The 26619-nt window shown below is 40.5% G+C and overlaps 1 protein-coding gene across 6 annotated transcripts in view; it reads left to right on the top strand.

The window, feature by feature from the left end:
- Positions 1–26619, top strand: part of LOC105475059 (Ras protein specific guanine nucleotide releasing factor 2) — a 266180-nt gene that overhangs the window by 54162 nt on the left and 185399 nt on the right. The window lies entirely within an intron of this gene.

Genomic DNA, 26619 nt, shown 5'->3' with positions numbered 1-26619 from the left:
GAGGAGCAAGTCATATCTTATGTGGACGGTGGCAGGTAAAAGATGAGAGCTTGTGCAGGTGAATGCCTCTTTTTAAAGCCATCGGATCTCATGAAACTTATCCATTATCACAAGGACAGCACAGGAAAGACTTGCCCCCATGATTCAGTTCCCTCCCACTAGGTCCCTCCCACAACATGTGGGAATTCAAGATGAGATTTGGGTTGGGACACAGCCAAACCACATCAACACCCAGTCACCAAACTCTGTATTCCTGTGGTGGGCAGTAACTGAAATGTGCTAATATGCTCTTTTACAACTTGCTTTAAAACTTATTGTTTAAAATAAGTAATGTTCCTAGGAATAATCCTGAAAATATTCTTAGGGAGCATGATTTTTAATTTAGTTGCTCAGATTATTCCAGTATAAATATTCCACAGTTTATTTAACTTGTCCCCTATTGTTGGACATTTTTATTATTATTAATGATGCTAAGAACATTGTTGTACATAGTCATTGTATATATTTCCAATTATTTTATTGGTATAGAATCCTCTATGAAAATGGGAATCATATATTTATTTGTTTATTTACTTTTGAGACAGGGTCACATTCTATTGCCCAGGTTGGAGTGCAGTGTCACAGTCATGACTCACTGTATCCTTGACCTCCCGGACTCGAGCAGTCCTCCAACATCAGCCTCCCAAAGTGTTGCATTACAGGTGTGAGCTACAGAGCTTAGCCTGGGAATATTTTAAAGCCTGTCATGCAGATTGTCAACCATCTTCACAAAGATTGTAGCCATTTTTATTTCAATCAGCACACTACACTTTCCAACTCCAGATTTTATTATTTTAAAAAAGTTGTAATTTGACTGCAATAAACATGTGTGCATGTGTGTTTAGAGTAGAATGATTTATAATCCTTTGGATATATACCCAGTAATGGGGTTGCTGGGTCAAATGGTATTTCTGGTTCTATATCCTTGAGGAATTGTCACACTGTCTTCCACAATTGTTGAACTAATTTAGTATTCCAGAACTTAAAGTAAAATTTAAAAACTAATAATAAATAATAAATAAATAAAGGAATCAGCTCTAAGAGCTATTTACAAAAAAAAAAAAGTTGTAATTTTGGCAAAATTGTCTTAATATGCAAATATACATTTCTTTGATTATCAGTGATTTTTTTCACATTTTCAGGTGTTTTATAATTTTTTCATTTTGTTTTGTTTGTGGGCATGTGAATATTCTGTTCCTTTGCCCACATTTCTATTGGTATATATAGCTTTTTCCTACTGATTTAGAAAACCTCTTTATAAAGCACATTAGTTAGTCCTTTTATATTATCTAGTTGTTGCTTCATGAGCATATGACATTTTGGATATATATGATAATTTGATTATTATATGATTATTATTAGGGCTTCCATCTCTGAGTGTTGGTCAATGAATTTGTGTTAATAATTATTGCACTTAAATTCATTGAGTAGTTAGCACTTAAAATGCAAAAAATGAAACAATGCTTTTCAGTATTCTTTCTGGCACTTTTAGAATGTAATTCACCCAATGCTTCTGATTAAAATTCATCAATGCAATGGTGTTTCCAAGCTAATTTGATAAGTGTAACTGATGATTACCAGTATAAACCAGGCACAACCTTATAAAAGACTTAGTCATCACCCTGTAAGAGAAGATGGTGACAATGGTGACTGAACTCATAAGTGCGCTCAGTCAGTGGCTCTGAGGCTGATGAGCGTTGGCTATCTCTCTGTAAACAAGTAAATGAGAGAGCTGGGAGTGGGCTGAAGAGAATCATATAGATCAAATGTTATCTTCAACATCAATCCCTAGCTGGAATGGTAATACAAGAGAAAGACAGGAACTTGTATGAGAATTTAACAAAACACAGAGAGGAACCATTGTCTTTGCCTGCAGATTGGGGTTTATGACTTAAGCCCCCATGCAGCAAGCTTCCCTTTGCATAAATCTCAATAGGCTTGGTGACTTATGGGAGCTCAGATTCTCAGATTCCTTGGTTGATAAAAGTTTCTCTGTCCACATTTTTATAAGATAGCCTTTCAGAGATTTGAAGAGCAACTTAATATATTAAGTTCTCTTAGCCATTCTTAAAATGACAGGCTTTCTGACTCCTTGTTGTCCTTGTCACTCTCCAGTGAGCACAGTTTAATTTGCTTCGGTTTGTAAAATTTAGAAGCCAGACTGAATGTGTTTTTCCTGTTGTGGGAGAAAACCGCAAGAGGATGCAGCCAAACTCCAGGAGCTGGATTCTGAGTGCAATTCTTCTCTATCAAAATGCATTTAATAGAAGAATATATTCATTACCTCCTTTAAGAATGTAAAAAGTAGAAATAAAAAAGGAAGAATATATTTTAAGGCAGTGTATAAAAGCTGATCTAGTAGCGTAGTGTGGATTTTATAAAGGCTCATGCTTTGCTTTATTCATAATTTCAAATTTCTACTCTGTGTGTTGTCTTCTATTGGGACAAATGATTTAGAAAACTCTTGCCTCTGGGAGAATCAGAACTGTTTTCATTATGACTGTCAAACATCTACCCAAAAGTCCGCAAAAACAAAACGACTAACAACCACCCCAACAAAGATAGCATGACAACACTGGGTCATACTGTTTTTGTATGTGCTGGTTGGTAATCGTCATACATCCCTTTCTTCTTTTCCCCATGCATGAGCACATTTATCTGAGGCAAGAAGGGCCAAAAAAAGGAGAGAACACTGAAATTACCCAGTTTCACAGCTCCGGCAGGAGTCCAGTGTCCTAGGCAGCCTGGAGGTGACTAGTTTCCAGGTGCACTCTGGCGGTTCCACTATTACAGCAATGACAGGATGCACTTCATACTTTTCAAGGCATGTTGATGTGTGTTACTGCATTTGATCGTCACCTAGGGGTTAGTAGGAAGGGTAGGCTTGTTTCCACTTGACCCAAGAACAAACTGAGCACAAAGTGGGACTTGCCAGAGTTCACACTGTTTCCCCAAGAGGGTCCCGATGTCTGCTTTCTAGCCTCCGGCTCCTGCTGAACCACACGGCCTGCTCAGTGCTGGTGTAAATCTGAGAAACTGGCTTCTACTGAAGCAAAAGTGCCCATGGCAAGGCCTCTGAATTGAGGGGTTTAAAGGGAATGGAACCAATAGGGCGGGAGTGCTAAGAATTCAGCCTCTTAGATCTTTGTTCCTCAGAAGATGTGGAGGTGGCAGCTGGATGATTTGATAATAAAGAATGAACTTTAACATGCTGTATAACCATGATATGAAAAGATAGACTCTATAAATGAATTGGGAAGTCAGTCTTCTTTAATTCATATAGAATATTCTTGGAGCTAAACCTGCCCATGGGATAGAATTATGGTAAACACCAGTCACTGAGCCACGAAAATGAAATATTTCTGCTCCTAGAGAAAAGCTGGGACAAAGATAAGACTCTAGACTTTTCTGGACAGAGTGCAGTGGCTCATGCCTGTAATCCTAACACTTTGGGAGGCCAAGGCAGGTGGATCACTTGAGGTCAGGAGTTTGAGACCAGCCTGGCCAACATGGCAAAACCGTGTCTCTACTAAAAATACAAAAAAGGAAAGAAAAAAAAAAGTAGTCAGACATGGTGATGGGCACCTGTAATCTCAGCTACTTGGGAGGGTGAGATAGGAGAATCACTTGAACCTGGGAGGCAGAGGTTGCAGTGAGCCGAGATTGCGCCACTGCACTCCAGCCTGGGCGACAGAGCGAGACTGTCTCAAAACAAACAAACAAACAAAAAACAAAAAAAAAAAAAAAAAGAAAGAAAGAAAGAAGGAAAGAAAGAAAGAAAGAAAAAAAAAGACTCTAGGCTTTTCTTCTTCAGTTGATGCCCCACCAGCTGGCACAATGATTAGCTGGGACAGGTAGAGAAACCCCTTGCAAGTAACATTTTAATAGTGAGAAGTATGAAGGAGTAGAAGTGTGAGGAGAAGGGAGGGAATGGTATCAAGAAACAAAGTATTTCCCCCCGTTTTATGCTGACCCTACTGTTATTTTTGTTCTGCCTCATCTTAGTTCTCTCTCTCCCATTTACTATCTTACAGTGGCAGCAAGTCAGGTTTCGAGGGAGTTCTCTGTGCCTCTAGGGCTCAGGGATGGGAGACTCTACCCTTCTGAAGGGCCAGACGTACCAGGAAAACATTAGTTGAAGCTCCCATGAGTGTTAAAGACAGCTCAGTTGTCAGTTTGGGTTAAGTACTGAGATATGTGAAGATTAAATTCAGAGTAAACGTTAGAATAAAGAACATAAAACTCAGTTTCATCAATATATCCAATGTTTAAAATGCATTTCATTTCCACCTCATAAGCAGCTACAGAAAGAAGAAAGGGAAAAAACAAGAAAGAGGAGGAGGTAATGAATCATAGGGTGAATAGCATGACCACGTACTTTTTTACTGCTTTTGAAATGTACCTAGACTGGAGAATTGCTGTCTGGTTTTGTCCATCTGCCTTTTTTTTTTTTTTTTTTTTGGAGATGGAGTCTTACTCTGTCACCCAGGCTGGAACGCGCAGTGGCGCAATCTTGGCTCACTGCAACCTCTGCCTCCCAGGTTAAAGTGATTCTCATGCCTCAGCCTCCTGACGAGCTGGGACTACAGTCACCCACCACACCCAGCTAATGTTTGTATTTTTGTAGAGATAGGGTTTCGCCGTGTTGGCCAGGCTGGTCTCGAACTCCTGACCTCAAGTGATCCCCACCCCCCGCCACCTCAGCCTCCCAAAGTGCTGGGATTACAGGCTTGAGCCACTGCACCCGGCCCATCTGCACATCTTGAAACACTTGGAATCTCTCCTCTGACTGGGATGGATGGTCATGGCCACCCATAGGATGTCAGGGAAAAGAATACCCTGGACTTCAGAGGGCCATTCAATAGCATTATTCAAATTTCTGGGGAGTAGGAAGGCTGGACTGCAAGGCGGGTGAGATGGAGAGCTTCATCTCATTTTAGGGCCCTGATGGAATCTCAGAGGCACTGCCCTCCAGGCTGCTGCGTTACTGTTACTATGATGGAACAGTAGTCCCCTGTGTGTTGAGATAAGTCACGGAGCCAGGCATGTGTCCTTTGAAAGGCAACCACTTCTTTATCCATCTAGCATCTGACTTGTGAGGTCAGGGGTACCGCAGCCTGAGAGGAGGTGGGAACCTCCCTTCCCTCCCAACAGGAGCCTCGATGGCTGCACAGAGCGGGCTGGAGTATCTGTGAGAGGCGAGGCTTTCATTCTCTTTATCTGAAACTGAAAAAACTGTCCAAATAGTAGTATGTGTGGAGCAGCATATTTTTTTGAAATTATTTTTCTGCTGTATGCTTTTAAAGAAAACCAAAAATGTTTTTAAATCTTAATTTGAACATCCCTGATTTGGCCAGTATCATTTACTATCTATAGATATATGAGCAATATTAGAAGAACCTGCACACAGTTTTGAAAATTGAATAAATATCTTTATTGCTGATTATAAAGTGATACATGTTTATTATAAATGATTCAAATAATATAGAAAGGGAAAGTAGCCTGGTGATACCATTCTCTGGAAATTGCCACTGTTAGCTGTAAGTCTGTTGCAAAGCTGCAGAAGCTTAAGGACCCGAGTTTTAAGTGAGCTTGTGTTCTCATATTGGGTTACATTTGTTCTCTGCAAAAACACATAGCATAAACAGCGGAAAACACTTTATAATAAAAACCAGAAGACTGAAAATGAAAATTCACACAAAGCTACAACTGATACCAGTAAGACTCAGAACCTTTACATTTCCTAGATGTATTCATTTTGTTGTCTTTCTGGCATGTTATGGTCTTTGTAGATGAGAGGAAGAGTCTTTCGTGAACCTGCCAACCTCAGTATCTGTTCTTTCTGTTCTACTAGAGGTTTGTGAGATCATTGTAATGTTCTGGTTTTCCATGGCTTATGATACAAAGATATATTGGGAGGCTTAAGAGGTCTTTTTTTTCTTAGAGCAATTTACCTGTAATCTTTTAGGAATCTGTGTATAAATCCCTTCTCTGGATGATTACTTGCATGTGACTATGTAGTCATCATCGTGTATGACTGCGTGAAGCACATTTATTAGGTTCATTACATCTCACGTTTCTTCTTGGATGATCATTTATTCACCCAAATATTATTAAGGACTTTCTGTGTGCCTAACAGTGCTAGGATTGAGGGTACCACAGGACAAGGCTGACCGGGAAGAGAGACACATTAGTGGACAGCCCTCAGCCTGTGTGAGAAAAGAAGGTGCAGCGGAGGGAGGGACTGCTTTCTGCCGGAAGGCTCCAGGGGAGGATTCTCTTGGAGTCCCGGTGTTACATTTCAGTGACATGAGTCAGAAAGTCCAGCAAGAATCTGTAGGTGTGGAATGGCCCAGGGATGAAGAAAAAATCAAAATATGTCAAGACAAAGAGATACACTAATAGAGAAGGGAATTGGCATTTGTTAAGTGCCTACTGGGTGCCAGGCACTGGATGTCAGCTGCACTCAGTCCTGTGAGGTACTTATCGTACATACCGTTGTCCTCATTTTGCCCATGAGGAAACTCAGGCTCTGAAAGGTGAAGTAACTTGCTCCAGGTCTCATAACTTGAATTACCACCTGGAGGCATAAGGATTCACATACAGGTGTGAACGCGCCACAGATTACAGTGTCACAGCACAGGGCTGAGGAAAGAGCGTGGCTTCTTTGGGGAGTGATGTGTTGATGGAGCTGGAGTATGGTGTGCATTGGAAGAAACTGGCAGAAATGAAATGAAAACAGAGAATGGGGCCAGTTTGTGAAGGGCACTCGCAGCCTATGTAAGATTTGCTATTAGAGTTTGAGAATACCAGCAAAAGTTTGTAAGCAGATCTGACAGCTCAGATTTATCTTTTAGAAAGAAAACTTGGCTGCCTTGTTTGGGATGAATGGATTTGAGAAAATTGGAGGAGGGTCACAGATTTATCCTCACTATGCTTAGATATACAAATACAATATTTTTCTGAATGTAGTCTTTCTCCTTAAGATCCCCTCCCCACTGAATAAGTAGAGAAAAATGAACCTGCATTTGGTGGAGAGTAATAAACTCAGCTAGATATTGAAACAGTAAACTCTAATCATATAAAAGGCCCCTTTTAGTAATTCACTCATCCTTCTGTGCCTCACTAAAATGGTGTCATAGTAAAAGAGGGCTCATGTGTTCTTGAGGTTGTGCGAGCATGTGTGTGTGTGTGTGTGTGTGTGTGTATCAGAGGGTGAGGCAGGGATCTTGCTGGTGCTGATTGGGAGCTGGCACTGCTCTGCTCAGCCTTGGCTGTTTTGTTGATATCTGTTGCTGAAGTGTGTGGCTGCTGTAACAGGTGGTTCTATAACCACAATCCGTCCATTTGCCCAATGCACAGTGGTCAGCGTACCAGGGCACTGGGATAGAGCAGAGAAGGAGTTTCATAATTGTAGGGTGGCCAATGAGGAGATGGGAAGAAACCCCAAATTCACGTCCCTGAAAGGTTTGGGGATAGGGTTTTTAAAGGATCTGGACAGGGCTGAAGTGTGGGGATCACTGATTGGTCAATAAGTGAGAGAAGTCATGGGACAGAGAGGTGAAAAATCTGCATTCTTGTGCTGAGTTGGTTCCTTGGTGGGGGTGTTCAGACCGGTTGGTGTCAGCCATTCCACTGGAATTCAGAATCTGAAAAACACCTTAAGCAATTCTTGAGCAAAAAGAGCTTATGATTGGATCATTGGAGATTCTATGTATAGGAACGATGGGGGAGCAGTGGCAGGTGGTCAGCATGCTACATGACTCGCTCGGCAGCTGCAGGAGAGTGGGTCGAAGTGCACCAGTGCACAGGCCAGTGCCTAACTATGATTCTGCCCAAAGCAGTGAATTCTCTCCCAGGTCTCTCTTGCTGGGACTTCATGGCTCCAGGCCATGAGTTCTGATAGTGCACTTCCCTCCGCAGTCCTCTACAGCATAGCTGGGAACGTCCATCCTACGGAGATGCTCAGGGAAGCTCTCAGACCCTTTCTTTACCTAACTACTGGGACACCAATCTTACTGATTTACAGGATGTGGTCCCCACCTCTAGGGTCACCACCCGTATTGTCCTGAGGCTTGGGGTGGGGCGAGAGGACACTGTGTGAGAGGATGTCCTCCAGAGCCCCTGAGGGAAGTGGCACTGAAGCTCTTTGGCATCAGCTTTGTCATCAATGCTTTAAACTCCTCACCCTTCTCTAGGAGTTTATCCAAGTGGGGAGAAGCTGTACCACGTGTGTCCCTGCCTCCCTCTGTTTTCTCCATGTACCTCAGACCTCTCCTTCTTGCCACACTCCTCCTTGTGCTCCCAACTCACTGAGACTTTCCCTAGTTCATGCTGTCCTTCTCCCTGGGAGGGGGGACACTAGCTTCGACCTTTGGGCTGTAATGGCAGCTGGGATACAAGGAGAGAAAGAGACCCGCTGTCAGACAAAGCAGCATAGCTTGGAAAGTGTTTCACAGCTGTGACATCTGCTATCCCAGTGATAAAGGGGCGCATCAGTGGGTCTAGTTCTGGGTGAGGGCTAATAAATTCCAAAGAGAGTCCCAGGAGGGGGCACCGGTGAAACCAAATGGGCAAGGGTTGATAAGGGGGTAGAAATTGGAGATAACTTTGAGGTTCCTAGGTGGAGCAGCTGTTGAGTCCAGATGCACTTTTCTCGAGAGAAAAGACAAGAGAAGGAATCGTTGTGAGTGCAGAGGGTAGAGGGTGGGAGGGAGGGAAGGAAGGTAACAAGTACATTCCATTTTGGATGTAATAGGAATGCTGTTTAGTGTAGAAATATAGGGCTGGTGCCTGGGAGAAAATCTGCCTGGAGAAATAAATTTGGAAACTGATGAGAATATCCAAGGAGGAAAAAGATGAGGAACTCATTGTCATTGTAGATACTGAATTTGAAGACACAAACAAGGTCATCACTCTGTTTTAATTATTTCACTTTGTGATGACCCAGTGCTTGGTAATGTCTTGGTAATGTCTGCTCCAGTTCCTGCAGTAGGACAGGTAAAAGGTCACAGAATACCATCCCGCTGCTCTTTTCCATCCGCTAGGGGACCTGTGAAGCCCCTAGCGGATGGACAGATCTGTGATGCACTCAGTTCTTATCAGAGTGAGACTAGACATACAAGACTTTTTGGTGAGTGGCTACAAATAATGATTTGCAGGCACATGCAGGGGGAGTGTTTGATTTTTTGTGATTTAGCTGAATTTGTTTAACTCCTAAAAGTGTAACATGTACTTCTCGTAACTCTTTCCATCATTGTTATGCCTGAGACATGCTTTAACCTTTGGATGTACTCTGCTAATGTAATTGCCTTGCTGTCTTTTAAAGGCTCCTTTTAATTGGGTTCCCAAGCAGCAGCTGCTGTTAAGGTGCAGGCTGCAGCCTTTGGATACATCGGGCTGGTTCATTAAGTGTTTCCTCTCCCCGGACTGGGCATTTGGGTTTGGATGGTAGCCAGCAGTTACTGAAATGCCATCAGTTATAAGATTGCCCTTTAAGCCACTGATTTGTTATTTTATTGAGTTTTGACTCTTTTCCTCTCAAATTTAAGTGGAGATTTATTGAATGTGATGTTAACCTCAATACTTCCCATTCCCAGTTGTCTTTTCATAAGGGTTATTTTCCCCTAGTTTATAGCATTTAGTCCTCTGCCTGAACTGGAGATTTAAGAACTAACGACAGCTGTCATTTATGGGGCTCATGACTGTCTGGGAAGTGTGGTGGATTATCTCATAGGCAAGGCCCAGAGTCCTTAGTCACTGATGACATGCACAGGTAACCTGAGAGGTCTCTTAGCTAATTTTTCCTTTTTGGTAAAATTCTGCTGAAAATTTCCCTCTCCAGGACTAGACGTATTTATTTATTTATTTATTTATTTATTTATTTATTTATTTATTGGAGACGGAGGTTTGCTTTTGTTGCCCAGGCTGGAGTGCAGTGGTGTGATCTCGGCTCACTGCAACCTCTGCCTCCCAGGTTCAAGCAATTCTCCTGCCTTAGCCTCCCAAGCAGCTGGGATTACAGGCACCCACCACCACGCCAGGCTAATTTTTGTATTTTTAGTAGATATGGGGTTTCACTCTGTTGGCCAGGCTGGTCTTGAACTCCTGACCTCAGGTGATCCACCCACCTTGGCTTCCCAAAGTGCTGGGATTACAGGTGTGAGCCACAATGCCTGGCCTCATAGGATTATTGACCTGAGGGTTTTTACTTCATTTGAAGAAAATGACTACGTAACTGTCATACGGAATAAGCAGGACTGGGGTAGGGGGAAGTGGAACAACTGGAAGAACTCTGTTTCGGTTTTTGGTTTTCTTTTTCAGAGCAGCTCTGTGGGGCTGGTTCTTTTCATGCTTCAGGATGAAGTCTTGGGCAGGCCCCAGGTATTTTCTGTTCACTCTGATACAATAAAAAGTTTTCTGGTCACATTTTCCTTCCAGACAGTCTCAGTTTGGTGATTAATATGTCCAGCCTCAGGCAGACGAATTTAAAGTGAAAGCTTCTCCCATCCCATCCCTGGCTGGAACTTGCTGCAGGGAAGGCCGATGCCAGCTGTTCCTCTATCCCTGGGTCTCCTCACCAGCTTCCTGGGCTACTCTGACTTTTCCAAGTTGGGACCCATCCCGCATGGGTTTCCTCTGTGTGTGGTCTGAGTTTAAAGCTCAGTCTTTGGGGCTGCTCCCCTTTCGAGAAGCAGGAAGTGTGTCTCCTCTGCCCAGTCTCCTATGATCCCCCATCCCATCTCCTTGGCACCAGGTGGGATTCTGCAGCCTGTCTGTGCTGCAGCTTCTTGCCCTGCAAGCTGCCCTCTTCGCGGTTCTTGCAGCTGGCTCTAAGACAAGCCCAGCCTGGCTTTCTCAGGTGTGGCCAGCTTGTGGCCCAAAGGAAACACTCCGTTTCTACTTGCCGTTGGTGGGAATATTCCTTCCCACGTGCAGCACCCTCTACTTTGAGCTGCCTGGCAGGCAGCTCCCAGACATTAGCCTTTCAGATTCTTGCACAGGCGAGGCATCAACTTGGGAGGACATGGGAACAACCTTTAACGAGCTCCTTGGAGCCCCTCTCACTAGCTTGAGGCCAAGAGAACACCCTTCCCCCTTCCCCAGGGTGTGTGTTGGGGCATAGGTGGTGGAAGTGGGGGACCAAGCACACACAGTTCTCCATGAAGAAGTCTATGATCTCCAAGAGTTTGGCCATTTCAAATCTAACCCTTTTATGGCCTTGGGTGAGTGAAAGTCAAAACCATTTTTAGCCACCTCTTTTCCAAGTCCAACATGGTGGTTCAATACCTCACCTTGACACATGGCATTGGTTTCTGTTTGTTGTCTGGAGGCAGCACTGAAACTGAAACACAAAAGTCCCATTTTAATATTTGATTACATTTCGCTACATTGCCAGTTGTGTATAGTATGATTCTTAGATATAAAATATGGACTGCTACTGTCACTGTAGTTGGGGGCCACTGGAGTAAAAGGATCTCCAAAGTCTTTTGCTACCTCCGATTAGCTAGAAATGGTGATCTCTTCCCCCCACCAACCTAGTTTACCTATTTGGTAACCTGTTTGTATTTTTAATTTTTTTTCACGATTAAACAAACTCCCTCCCTCCCCACACAGCCCTTCCTCCCTCCTTCCTTCCCTCTTCCCTCCCTTCCTTCCTTCCTTCCTTCCTTCTTTCTTCCTTCCTTACTTCTTCCTTCCTTCCTTCCCTCCTCCTCCCTCCCTTCCTTCCTCCCTTCCTCTGTTCCTTCCTTCCTTCCTCTCCTTCCTCTCTTTCCCTCCCTTGCTCCCTCCCTTTCTTCCTCACTTCCTCCCTTCCTTCCTTTTTCCTTCCTTTCTTCTTCCTCCCATCTTCCTTTTTTTCTATTCGTCCTTTCTGTCTCCCCTTTTCTTTTTTCTCTTTCTCTCAGTTCTGTGTTCTTTCTCCTGGCCAGTGAAGGAGACTTTCTTTCTATCTTCTCTACTTAAGCTCCCCCAGTGGTCTCCCTAGGGCCAAGACTCTGTAATGTGTCCCCCAAGGAGCCTTTTTGCCTCTTCATCCAAACTTTTGCTTAGGAGATGCTCCCCTCAGTCCTGGCTGGGATTTATATATGTACCCACACTGGAACTCTTGGCACACATCCTGGAACCCATGACACCAGTGCATTCACTCCACTCTCAACACTCCCAACCACATACAAACAGAAAAGAAGTAGATAGAAGGCAGAATAGTGAATGGGAGAGAGAATGCTTGGCAAATGGTAAAGTAACTGTTGGATGCTGCTGCACTTCCAGTCAACTTCATTAATGTAGCTAATCTAAGCAGGAAATCCAGGTACGTTAATTAAAAAGTATGACTAATGAAATGGTTTGAAAAAGCTGCGTATGTATTTTTAAGGGCTGAAAAAAAAGCAGGCAACTTTTTGGACGCAGAGGGCAGGTTGAATTAACTTTTTTATACTTCAAAGGCCTAATACAATGTTTTATCAGTAGTCGCAGGAGCCCGATAAACAATTGTTTAATAAAGGACAGGTCAAAGTAAACCAGCTTGTTGAAGCTGACACATTTTGGGAAAAGATTTTGTGAGTAGATAAGAATGAGTGGAATTGAGTAAATCCAAGAATTTGCACATAGGTGTTTTCCCCCCAGTTTCCTGCTGCTTATTTTTTCCCCATTTTAAAAAGTTGAGATAGAAATCACATCCCATAAAATTCACCATTTTAAAGTGTACAATCCAGTGGTTTTTAGAATATTAGCCAGCTTGTGAAACCATCACCACTGTCTATTTCCAGAATGTTTTCATCATTCAAAAAAGAAAACCCACTAATAGTGGATGCATGACTTTGTACATTTGTCAAAACCCATAGAACCCTAATGTAAACTATGGGCTTTAGTTAATAATTATGTATCAATATTTGTTCATCAACTGTAACAAATATGTCACATATATGCAAAATGTTAATAATAGTGAAAACTGTTTGTGGGGGGGGGGGGGAGAGAGCATATGGGAGCTTCCTGTACTTTCTGTTCAGTTTTTCTATAAACCAAATACTATTCTAGAATGTCTGTCAATTAAAAAATAGTAATAAAGAAACTCCTCACCCATTAGCAGTCACTCCCCACTGCCCATTCCCTTCGCTCCTGGCAACCACTGACCTGTGTTTTGTCTCTTGCACAAGTTCTTTTGAAGAAGCATTTAAGCCATTTGTTTTGGTAGTTACAGTTAAGAGATTGCTGAGTGTTTCTACATTAAAATATCACATCCTTATAATTCCCATCTGCCCTTGCTGAAAATATTAGTGAAGGATGAAATATGCTTTGAAAAATTAAAATGGCATAGCTATTCATAAAAATAGGAGAAAAATAAAAATCTTGTCAGTCTAGAAGTGTAATAAAAACATTTCTCCTATGTGAAACCTGAAGCTCCAGGTCTGTAAACTCTGCAGCAGGCAGAGACAGCTGCGACTTTGACACCATGGGGCAGAATCACTGAAAAGCATTCTGGGAATGGCTTGGGATCAGAGTCACGCTCAGAGAACTTGAACTGGGAACTATGTTGGGGTCGTTCTGGAGCAACATACATATGGCAGCTTACCTATAGTGGCTGAGAAATCAGAGAAAATTATAAAGAGATATATCTGTGTGGAGAGGCTCGATGACTATATCAGCAGTATCTGCAACAGCACCATGGAGTGGGGGTGGGGAGTTGGAATTTGATCTGCCTATCAAAGAGCTGGCTCTGGTCTGGGATTCTTGAGGGGCCAGATATACAGAATTTAAAATTAAATGCAAATTAAAATTTATGATTTGCCTTTCACTGAGAAAAAATTATTTCCTAATGGTTTGTATTTCTGATGTCTTTTTGGTAATATGGTGTTTTAGAATCTCAGTTTTCAGGCTCCTCTAGAATGAGAAGATTTCTCTCTAATTCTGTATATCTATCTGGCCCCTCAAGATGAGATATAATTTTAAAAGTACATTTGGGACTCATAAAGATATGGAAATAGTATCTATGAAAAGGACAAGAAATTATAAAACAAAAACAGGTAGCTATGACTCAAGGACAGGTAGATATGAAAATGATTCTACCAGAAGCCATGAAAATAAAAAAATTGCTATTAAAATAAAAATAACTTGGGAGGTAGGTTCCAAGATGGCCGAATAGGAACAGCTCCAGTCTACAGCTCCCAGTGTTAGCAACGCAGAAGACGGATGATTTCTGCATTTCCAACTGAGGTATCAGGTTCATCTCACTGGGGCTTGTCGAACAGTGGATGCAGCCCACAGAGCATGAACAGAAGCAGGGCAGGGCATTGCCTCACCCAGGAAGTACAAGGGGTCGGGGAATTCCCTTTCCTAGCCAAGGGAAGCCATGACAGATGGTATCTGGAAATTTGGGACACTCCCACCCTAATACTGCGCTTTTCCAATGGTCTTAGCAAACGGCACACCAGGAGATTGTATCCCGCGCCTGGCTTGTAGGGTCCCACTCCCATGGAGCCTCGCTCACTGCTAGCACAGCAGTCTGAGATGGGACTGCAAGGCAGCAGCAAGGCCGGGGGAGGGGTGTCTGCCATTGCTGAGGCTTGAGAAGGTAAACAAAGCGGCCAGGAAGCTCAAACTGGGTGGAGCCCACTGCAGCTCAAGGAGGCCTGCCTGCCTCTGTAGGCTCCACCTCTGTGGGCAGGGCATAGCTGAACAAAAGGCAGCAGAATGTTCTGCAGACTTAAACATCCCTGTCTGACAGCTTTGAAGAGAGTAATGGTTCTCCCAGCATGGAGTTTGAGATCTGAGAATGCACAGACTGCCTCCTCAAGTGGGTCCCTGACACCTGAGTAGCCTAACTGGGAGACACCTCCCAGTAGGGACCAACTGACACCTCATACGGCCAGGTGTCCCTCTGAGACGAAGTTTCCAGAGGAAGGATCAGGCAGCAACGTTTGCCGTTCTGCAGTATTTGCTGTTCTGCAGCCTCCACTGGTGATACCCAGGCAAACAGGGTCTGGAGTAGACCTCCAGCAAACTCCAACAGACCTGCAGCTGAGGGTCCTGTTAGAAGGAAAACTAACGAACAGAAAGGACATCCACACCAAAACCCCATCTGTACATCACCATCATCAAAGACCAAAGGTAGATAAAACCACAAAGATGGGGAGAAACCAGAGCAGAAAAGCTGAAAATTCTAAAAATTAGAGTGCCTCTTCTCCTCCAAAAGAATGTGGCTCCTTGCCAGCAACGGAACAAAGCTGGATGGAGAATGACTTTGACAAGTTGAGAGAAGGCTTCAGACAATCGGTAATAAAAAACTTCTCCAAGCTAAAGGGGGATGTTCAAACCCAACGCAAAGAAGCTAAAAACCTTGAAAAAAGATTAGACAAATGGCTAACTAGAATAAGCAGTGTAGAGAAGACCTTAAATGACCTGATGGAGCTGAAAACCATGGTATGAGAACTACATGATGCATGCACAAGCTTCAGTAGCCGATTCGATCAAGAGGAAGAAAGGGTATCAGTGACTGAAGATCAAATTAATGAAATGAAGCAAGAAGAGAAGTTTATAGAAAAAAGAGTAAAAAGAAATGAACAAAGCCTCCAAGAAATATGGGACTACATGAAAAGACCAAATCTATGTCTGATTGGTGTACCTGAAAGTGACAGGGAGAATGGAACCAAGTTGGAAAACACTCTTCAGGATATTATCCAGGAGAAATTCCCTAACCTAGCAAGGCAGACCAACATCCAAATTCGGGAAATACACAGAATGCCACAAAGATACTCCTTGAGAAGAGCAACTCCAAGACACATAATTGTCAGATTCACCAAAGTTGAAATGAAGGAAAAAATGTTAAGGGAAGCCAGAGAGAAAGGCTGGGTTACCCACAAAGGGAAGCCCATCAGAATAACAGCGGATCTCTCAGCAGAAACTCTACAAGTCAGAAGAGAGTGGGGGCCAATATTCAACATTCTTAAGGAAGGAATTTTCAACCCAGAATTTCATATAGAGCCAAACTAAGCTTCATACGTGAAAGAAAAATAAACTCCTTTATAGACAAGCAAATGCTGAGAGATTTTGTCACCACCAGGCCTGCCTTACAAGAGCTCCTGAAGGAAGCACGAAACATGGAAAGGAACAACCGGTACCAGCCACTGCAAAAACATGCCAAATTGTAAAGACCATCGATGCTAGGAAGAAACCACATCAACTAACGAGCAAAAAAATAAACTAACATCATAATGACAGGATCATATTCACACATAACAGTATTAACCTTAAATGTAAATGGGCTAAATGCGCTAATTAAAAGACAGACTGGCAAATTGGATAAAGAGTCAAGAGCCATCAGTGTGCTGTATTCAGGAGACCCATCTCACGTGCAGAGACCCATAGGCTCAAAATAAAGGGATGGAGGAAAATCTACCAAGCAAATGGAAAACAACAACAACAAAAAAAGTAGGGGTTGTAATCCTAGTCTCTGATGAAACAGACTTTAAACCAACAAAGATCAAAAGAGACAAAGAAGGCCATTACATAATGGTAAAGGGATCAATTCAACAAGAAGAGCTAACTATCCTATATATATATGTGCCCAATACAGGAGCACCCAGATTCATAAAGCAAGTCCTTAGAGACCTACAAAGAGACTTAGACTCCCACACAATAATAATGGGAGACTTTAACACCCCACTGTCAACATTAGACAGACCAACGAGACAGAAAGTTAGTGGATATCCAGGAATTGAACTCAGCTCTGCACCAAGCAGACCTAATAGACATCTATAGAACTCTCCACCCCAAATCAACAGAATATACATTCTTCTCAGCACCACATCATACTTAGTCCAAAATTGACCACATAGTTGGAAGTAAAGCACTCCTCAGCAAATGCAAAAGAACAGAAATTATAACAAACTGTCTCTCAGACCACAGTGCAATCAAACTGGAACTCATGATTAAGAAAACTCACTCAAAACCACTCAACTATATGGAAATTGAACAACCTGCTCCTGAATGACTACTGGGTACATACCGAAATGAAGGCAGAAATGAAGATGTTCTTTGAAACCAATGAGAACAAAGATACAACATACCAGAATCTCTGGGACACATTTAAAGCAGTGTGTAGAGGGAAATTTATAGCACTAAATGCCCACAAGAGAAAGCCAGAAAGATCTAAAATTGACACCCTAACATCACAATTAAAAGAACTAGAAAAGCAAGAGCAAACACATTCAAAAGCTAGCAGAAGGCAAGAAATAACTAAGATCAGAGCAGAACTGAAGGAGATAGAAACACAAAAAGTCCTTCAAAAAAATCATTGAATCCAGGAGCTGGTTTTTTGAAAACATCAACAAAATTGATAGACCACCAGCAAGACTCATAAAGAAGATAAGAGAGAAGAATCAAATATATGCAATAAAAAATGATAAAGGGGATATCACCACTGACCCTACAGAAATACAAACTACCATCAGAGAATACTATAAACACCTCTACGCAAATAAACTAGAAAATCTAGAAGAAATGAATACATTCCTGGACACCTACACCCTCCCAAGACTAAACCAGGTAGATGTTGAATCCCTGAATAGACCAATAACAGGCTCTGAAATTGAGGCAATAATTAATAGCCTACCAACCAAAAAAACGTCCAGGACCAGATGGATTCACAGCCAAATTCTACCAGAGGTACAAAGAGGAGCTGGTACCATTCCTTCTGAAACTATTCCAATCAATAGAAAAAGGGGGAATCCTCCATAACTCACTTTATGAGGCCAGCATCATCCTGATACCAAAGACTGGCAGAGACACAACAAAAAAAGAATTTTAGACCAATATCCCTGATGAACATTGATACAAAAATCCTCAATAAAATACTGGCAAACCACATCCAGCAGCACATCAAAAAGTTTATCCACCACAATCAAGTCAGCTTCCTCCCTGGGATGCAAGCCTGGTTCAACATATGCAAATCAATAAACATAATCCATCATATAAACAGAACCAAAGACAAAAACTGTATGATTATCTCAATAGATGTAGAAAAGACCTTGGCCAAAATTCAACAGCCCTTCATGCTAAAAAGTCTCAATAAACTAGGTATTGATGGGACATATCTCAAAATAATAAGAGCTATTTATGACAAACCCACAGCCAGTGTCATACTGAATGGGCAAAAACTGGAAGCATTCCCTTTGAAAACTGGCACAAGACAGGGATGCCTTCTCTCACCACTCCTATTCAACATAGTGTTGGAAGTTCTGGCCAGGGCAGTCAGGCAGGAGAAAGAAATAAAAGGTATTCAATTAGGAAAAGAGGAAGCCAAATTGTCCCTATCTGCAGATGACATGATTGTATATTTAGAAAACCCCATCGTCTCAGCCCAAAATCTCAAGCTGACAAACAACTTCAGCAAAGTCTCAGGATACAAAATCAATGTGCAAAAATCACAAGCATTCCTATACACCAATGACAGACAAACAGAGAGCCAAATCATGAATGAACTCCCATTCACAATTGCTTCAAAGAGAATACCTAGGAATCCAACTTACAAGGGATGTGAATGACCTCTTCAAGGAGAACTACAAACCACTGCTCAACGAAACAAAAGAGGACACAAACAAATGAAAGAACATTCCATGCTCATGGATAGCAAGAATCAATATCGTGAAAATGCCCATACCGCCCAAGGTAATTTATAGATTCAATGCCATCCCCATCAAGCTATCAATGACTTTCTTCACAGATTTGGAAAAAACTACTTTAAAGGTCATATGGAACTGAAAAAGAGTCTGCATTGCCAAGACAATCCTAAACCAAAAGAACAAAGCTGGAGGCATCATGCTACCTGACTTCAAACTATACTACAAGGCTACAGTAACCAAAACAGCATGGTACTGGTACCAAAACAGAGACATAGACTAACGGAACAGAACAGAGCCCTCAGAAATAATACCACACATCTACAACCATCTGATCTTTGACAAACCTGACAAAAACAAGCAATGGGGAAAGGATTCCCTGTTTAATAAATGATGCTGGGAGAACTGGCTAGCCATATGTAGAAGGCTGAAACTGGATCCCTTCCTTACACCTTATACAAAAATTAATTCAAGATGGATTAAAGGCTTAAATGTTAGACCTAAAACCATAAAAACCCTAGAAGAAAACCTAAGCAATACCATTCAGGCCATAGGCATGGGCAAGGACTTCATGACTAAAACACCAAAAACAAAGGCAACAAAAGCCAAAATAGACAAATGGGATCTAATTAAACTAAAGAGCTTCTGCACAGCAAAAGAAACTACCATCAGAGTGAACAGACAGCCTACAGAATGTGAGAAAATATTTACAATCTACCCTTCTGACAAAGGGCCAATATCAAGAATCTGCAAAGAACTTAAACAAATTCACAAGAAAAAAACAAACAACCCTATCAAAAAGTGGGCAAAGGATATGAACAGACACTTCTCAAAAGAAGACATTTATGCAGCCAACAGACACATGAAAAAATGCTCATCATCACTGGCCATCAGAGAAATGCAAATCAAAACCACAACGAGATACCATCTCACACCAGTTAAATGGCAATCATTAAAAAGTCAAGAAACAACAGGTGCTGGAGAGGATGTGGAGAAACAGGAATACTTTTACACTGTTGGTGGCACTGTAAACTAGTTCAAGCATTGTGGAAGACAGTGTGGCAATTCCTCAAGGATCTAGAACTAGAAATACCATTTGACCCAGCCATCCCATTACTGGGTATATACCCAAAGGATTATAAATCATGTTGCTATAAAGACACATGCACACATATGCTTATTGCAGCACTATTCACAATAGCAAAGACTTGGAACCCACCCAAATGTCCAGCACTGATAGACTGGATTAAGAAAACGTGGCACATATACACCATGGAATACTATGCAGCCATAAAAAAGGATGAGTTCATGTCCTTTGTAGGGACATGGATGAAGCTGGAAACCATCATTCTGAGCAAACTGTCGCAAGGACAGAAAACCAAACACAGCATGTTCTCACTCATAGGTGGGAATTGAACAATGAGAACACTTGGACACAGGGCAGGGAACATCACACACTGGGGCCTGTCATGAGGTGGGGGGAAGGGGGAGGGATAGTATTAGGAGATATACCTCATGTAAATGACAAGTTAATGGGTGCAGCACACCAACATGGCACATATATACATATGTAACAAACCTGCATGTTGTGCACATGTACCCTAGAACTTAAAGTACAATTAAAAAAATAATAAATTTAAAAAGTAACTCAGTAGACTGGCTAAGTTTATGCTAGTTACAGCTGAATAGAGAATTGGTGAATTAGAAGAAAGTCTTAGATAATTCAGCACAGAAAACAGAGAGATAAAGAAATGGAAAATATGAATGTAAAGGTGTTGTTAAGGCATATAGATGGTGGACTGAAGGATTCAAACGTACATCCTATGGGAGTTAAAGAAAGAATAAGGGGCATGGCAAATTAGTAACATTTGAGCTGAGAACTCAAGCACTGAACTCAAGAAGCTAAAAGAACCACAGAACAAATATCCAAAGAACAGATGATAAAAGGAATATGGAGAAGAAATTAATAAAACAGAAAAACAACAGCAATAATCAGGAAGTCCTACTGATTTCAGAAAACATTTGTAGAATTACCATTTTTTTAAAAAGGCACAAATAATATTAAACATGGAGAAAATGTACCAACAAATACTATAAAGAAAAATGAAAACTTAGATGAAAAGGATAATTTAGAAGGAAATGTTTTTCAAATTGGCCTTTTTTCTTTTCCTGTTACCTTCATATTTTAAAATAATATGCTTATAGAGGTATTTCTTGGGTTATGAATTTTAAGTATTTCCTATTGAATTGTTATAGTCATTGCAGATTTAGCTCTATTTTCCTCCTGCCATCTTCTTACCTTCTGCCTCCCTCTCTCCTGTTCTGTATATATGATTATATCAATAATTTTGGTAAAATCAGCAATTTTGATTAACACTATGATAGAAATACTGTTATTAATTAATTGTTATTAACACTATCATTGGAAATATAGTTCACTGCAGACCCAAATAATATACTATTTTTACTTTTACTTTTCCGGATAAGTTTATGTTTTCTTCCTGGAATTAATAATTGCCACCCCCCACATCGAATTTGCTTAGTTTTCTGTTTGCATGTCCTTATTTTTTGATAAATATTTTAATATATCTGTGCCACTCTTAACTATAATTTTTTCACCAAATACTTAGGGACATTGTATACCTATTCCAGATATTTATCCGTTTTTTTAAATTCCTAGTGGCTTCCCTTCCAGATACTCCCATCTTGTCAAAATTGGGCTGATTGTTCTCTGGATCTTTTGTACAGCTGTCATTCAGATATTTTCCTGTGTTACATTCCTGTGTTGGAACCATAGTTTCCTGGGCCCTCTGTATTCCTATTTCTTAGTTAATCCCTTTATTTGCAATAGAATATATACAATAACTTCCTTAGGAAGGGATTTGTATTAGTCCATTCTCATAATGCTAATAAAGACATACCTGAGACTGGGTAATTTACAAAGAAAGGAGGTTTAATGGACTCACAGTTCCATGTGGCTGAGGCGGCCTCACAATCATGGCAGAAGATGAAGGAAGAACAAGGGGATGTCTTACATAGCAGCCACAAAAGAGAGAGCTTGTGCAAGGCAAATCCCATTTATAAAACTATCAGATCTCATGAGAATTATTCACTATCATGAGAACAGTATGGGGGAAACCACCCCCATGATTCAGTTATCTCCCACCAGGGCCCTCCCACAACACGTGAGAATTATGGAAGCTACAATTCAAGATGAGATTTGGTTGGGGACGCAGCCAAACCATATCAGGATTCTACAAGGAATATTTTTCAAGCTGCTAAAAAATATGTATTCTGTCCTAATACTTGATTGGTAGTTTAGTTGAATACAGAATTCTATGTTGAATATATTTTTCTCCTCACGACATTAAAGGCATTGCTCTACTTTCTTCCAGCAACTCTCAATGCTATCCTAATTTCACATCCTTTTTATGTGGCTTCTTTATTTTCTGTCTCTCTCTGGAAGCTTGTAGGATCCTCTTTTTGTCAGTCCTCTTCTGAAATTTCATGATAATATTCCTTCGTATGGATCTTTAGTTATTTGTTTTAAATTTATTACACAATGAATATAAATGAGGCAAAAAATGTTAAAAGGTGCACCTAGGTGAAGTCTTTATTGTGCTCTCGGAAAATTTTTAAAGATTACAAAGAAAATCAAAATAAAAAGTTTTTTTTAAGAAAAAAAATTCAGTTGAAATCCCATGTACCCCTCCTTGAAACCTCTTGCTATCCTTTCTCCCCTAGAGAAACCTATTATCTTCAGTTTATTGTTTATATTTCCTTGTATTTCTTTATATCTTTCTAACTATGTACGTATCTAAAAATAAATAGCTTGATATGCATAGTTTTAAGCCTTATGGAAATGATATCATACTGTATATACAGAAACATTTTTTGCTCAACATGGAGTTGGTTCATTTGTGCTGTTCTTTGTAGCTCTAATTATTCATTTTAATTGCTTTATGGTATATTATTGTACAGATACTCCTTGTAGTATTTGTCCTTTCTCCTGTTGGTGGACATTTAGATTGATTCCAGTTGTTTTGTAATTCTAAAATGTGAATATGTTTACTTGTACCAGTATGTGATTGTTTATGGTACATGTGGAGGAGTGATATTGCTAAGGTGAGAGGACATGTGTATCTTCAGCTTTACCAGGTTTTGTCAAATTGCTTTCCAAAGGACTTGTTCCAATTTGTGTAACCATAGTATATAATTCTTTCCAGTGCTGTCTCCTTGTCAACATTTAGTATGGTCAGGTGTTTTAATTTCTGTCCATCTAATGGAAGTGAACTGTTGTTTATTTTTTTTTAATTTTCATTTCCCTGATTATGAGTAAAATTAAATGTCTTTTAAAATTTGTTAATCATTTGTATCTCATCATCTGGATGTGGTGTGTTCATAACCTTTGCCTGTATTTATATTGAGTTTAAAAAAATAGTGATTTGTAAATATTTGTATATTCTTTTTTTTTTTTTTTTTTTTTTTTGTAGAGACAGGGTTTCAGTATTTTGCTTAGGCTGAAGTGCAGTGGTGGAACCATGGCAAACTGCAGTCTCAAACTCTTGCCCTCAAGCAGTCTTCCTGCCTCAGCCTCCCAGGCAGCTGAGAACGCAGGTGCATGCCACCATATCTGGCTAATTTTTAAATTTTCTGTAGAGATGAGGCTTTGCTATGTTGCTTAGGCTGGTCTCAAGCTCCTGGGCTCAAGCAGTCCTCCTGCCTTGGCATCTCAAATTGCCGGGATTACAAGAGGAGCCCCTGTGCCTGGCCTATATTCTTGACACTAATTTTTATCAGTAAAATTTGTTGCAAGTATGTTTTTCAAATCTGTGGCTTCTCTTTCACTTTTATGGGTATCATTTGTTGTATAAAAGTTTTAAATTTCAATGCAATCAACATTTTCAATCTTTTTTTATGATTTGGGCTTTGTGTCTTGTTTAACAAGTACTTTTCCATCCCAAGATCATAAAGATATTCTCTTATATTACTTTCTAACAGTTTTAAAGTTTTGCTTTTACCAGGATTTGACTCTTCCTTAGAATCAGATAATAAAATTTTCTCCTTAGCCTATTCATATGGTAAGTTATATTAACAGATTTCCTAGTATTTTGCTGTATTTTGATTTTTCCAACTTTCTGATAAGCTTAAAATTATTTCAAAAATATGTTTACAAATTGAGTTACTGTAAAAGTGATTTAAAAGGGATATACCTAAAATATAAAAAGAGAACATTAAAAATAAAGTGATAGAAGAGACATAATATGTAAACACTAACCAAAAGACAAAGTTAGACTATGATGCCAAATGTGTATAATTTGGGCTCAAGAGGGCCACTATATCAATAAAATATTTAATTCATTCGAAAATGTAGCAGGTCTAAACTTGTCCACACCCAATAATATATATTATGCATTAAAACACATAAAGCAAAAACTGACAGAACAAATGGAAAAAAATGTAATGTGCTCCATTTCATTGGATTTTAAACTGGCTCTCATTAATATAAACATCAATCAAAAAAGAAAAAACAGAATATAGAGGATATGCATCTTTCAACTTATGAACTACATAGAACGTTGTACATACAAGTAATATAACTGTAGAGGTTGTAAATATTAGTACATCCATTACTATAACTTACCATATGTATAGGCTAAGGAGAAAAACCACATGATTATATTTATTAATGATATTATCCTTTTTATACAAATTGCTTATATTTTTCCAGTTTGTCACATGTCTTTATGCATTGCTTACAGTAGTTTTGTTATGCAGAAGTGTTTTATTTTTGTGTAATCAAATCATTAGTGTTAATGTTTCTGGATTTCAAGTCCTAGTTAGGACAGTTCATCCTATTCAGAGGTATAGTGGCATTCACTCGTTTAAAAAAATACTCTTATGGCTTAATTTTTTTACTTTAACTTTTTGTTTGTTTGTTTTGAGGCAGAGTCTCACTCTGTAGCCCAGGCTAGACCAGTGGCCCAATTACTGCTCACTGCACCCTGCAGCCTTGACTTCCCGGGCTCAAGCAATCCTTCCACCTCAGTCTTCCGAGTAGCTGGGACTACAGCTGTGTGCCACCATACGTAGCCAATTTTTTCATTTTTATTTTTGTAGAAACAGGTCTCAAAAAAAAAAAAAAGAAAAGAAAAGAAAAGAAAGAAAGAAAAAGAAACAGGGTGTCACTATGTTGCCCAGGATGATCTCAAACTCCTGGGCTCAAGCGATCCTCCTGTCTCAGCCTGCAAAAGTGGTGTGATTACAGGTGTGAGCCACCATGCTCAACTTATTTTATTTTTTTAAGTGACTTGATACTATTCCTCAACTAGGGAAATGGAATTGTTGGGAAATAAGCAGAAGAGGAATAAGATACTTTATAATTTCTTACTACTACTGATAGTAATATTATAAGTAGTATTTGATATTATTGTAATAATTATCAATACAATAGAGCATTAACATTTCTGATTCATTTGGAAATTTTCCTGGTGTTCAGTGGATTTGGGGGAGAGTTTTTCTAGTCTCTGTTACACGGAGGTGGTAACCCTTCATAGTTCCTGATGTTATGCATGGATCTTAGCTCCAACTTGGTGCCCTGCACAGAGCCAAGACCATGGGGAACACCCCCTTGGATGTTAGAACCTTGGTTCTTGTGCTTTTGGCTATGGCTTTGCCTTTCACCTTTGTTTCTATACCTGAGGATTCCTTTTCTTCTCCCCTACTTTAGCTTGGCTATGTATATTTCACCCAGTTTGGGATTTTCCCTCAGCTTGGTTTACTGCTTTGCCCTATATCGGTTCACAGTGGTCAGGAACTTGGAGAGGACATAGCCTAAGGGGCTTGGAAATAAAATGGGGTAGAGATGAGCGTTAACTCTGGAGCACTACTAGTTTTTCTGGATCTAGTGGCTTGTTTTAAAGCATTTTGAAACTTGATAGGCTAGAGCAAATCTTCAGATAGCCCATGTGTTCAATTACAACTTAAAAATATCTGAGATTGGCGCGGCGCGATGGCGCACGCCTGTAATCCCAGCACTTTGGGAGGCTAAGGTGGGCAGATAACGAGGTCAGGAGTTTGAGACCAGCCTGACCAACATGGTGAAACCTCATCTCTACTAAAAATACAAAAATTAGCCCGGCGTGGTGGTACATGCCTGTAATCCCAGCTACTCAGGAGGCTGAGGCAGGAGAATCACTTGAACCTGGGAGACGGAGGTTGCAATGAGCCAGGATCATGCCATTGCACTCCAGCCTGGGTGACAGAGCGAGACTCTGTCTCAAAAAAAAAAAAAAAAAAAAAAAAAGTCTGAGATTTTACTGACTGATCGTGATCTACTGGGTGTATTGTTATTCGTGAATGTTGTCGAAGGGCAATGCATCTTCAACTCAAGACATCTGTCACTTTGTCTAATTCAAAGCACACTCTAAACTCAGCATACATATATATTTCTGCATATTTTACATGAGAATTCTCTGCTTCTTAACACAGATTATTCCAAGATGATTGTAAAATATTTCTGCTTTAGAACTGTCATCTGAGGACTCTGCTTACTGTTGTAAAGCTCCCCATTCCATGTCTATCTTTGCTGGAACACGGAGTGGTTGAGTAAACTAGCATGAATTTGGGAGTCTTTGAATCTTGGTTATATGATTATCTCTGTTATAGAATCCTGAGAAGCCATTTACAAATTTTTATCTGTGTATTTATAGTATAAAATTGTCCCTTGTTTGGTGCATAGTTCTATGAATGTAAACACATGCTTGGATTTGTGTAACCTCCATAATCAGGATACAGAACCATTTTATCACCACCTAAGCTCCCTCATGTGATTCCTTTATAGTCACACACTCCCACCCCTGACCTCTGGAAACCCCGATCTGTTCTCTGTCCCTATTTTAAGAATATCACACAACAGGAATTGTATATAGTATGTAACCTTTTGAGACTGACTTTTCTATTC

Source organism: Macaca nemestrina, chromosome 6 (genome assembly GCF_043159975.1).
Source record: "Macaca nemestrina isolate mMacNem1 chromosome 6, mMacNem.hap1, whole genome shotgun sequence".
NCBI classification, from domain to species: domain Eukaryota; kingdom Metazoa; phylum Chordata; class Mammalia; order Primates; family Cercopithecidae; genus Macaca; species Macaca nemestrina.
The sequence above is the reverse complement of the archived record's forward strand: the minus strand, read 5'-3'. Positions and strand labels throughout refer to the sequence as shown.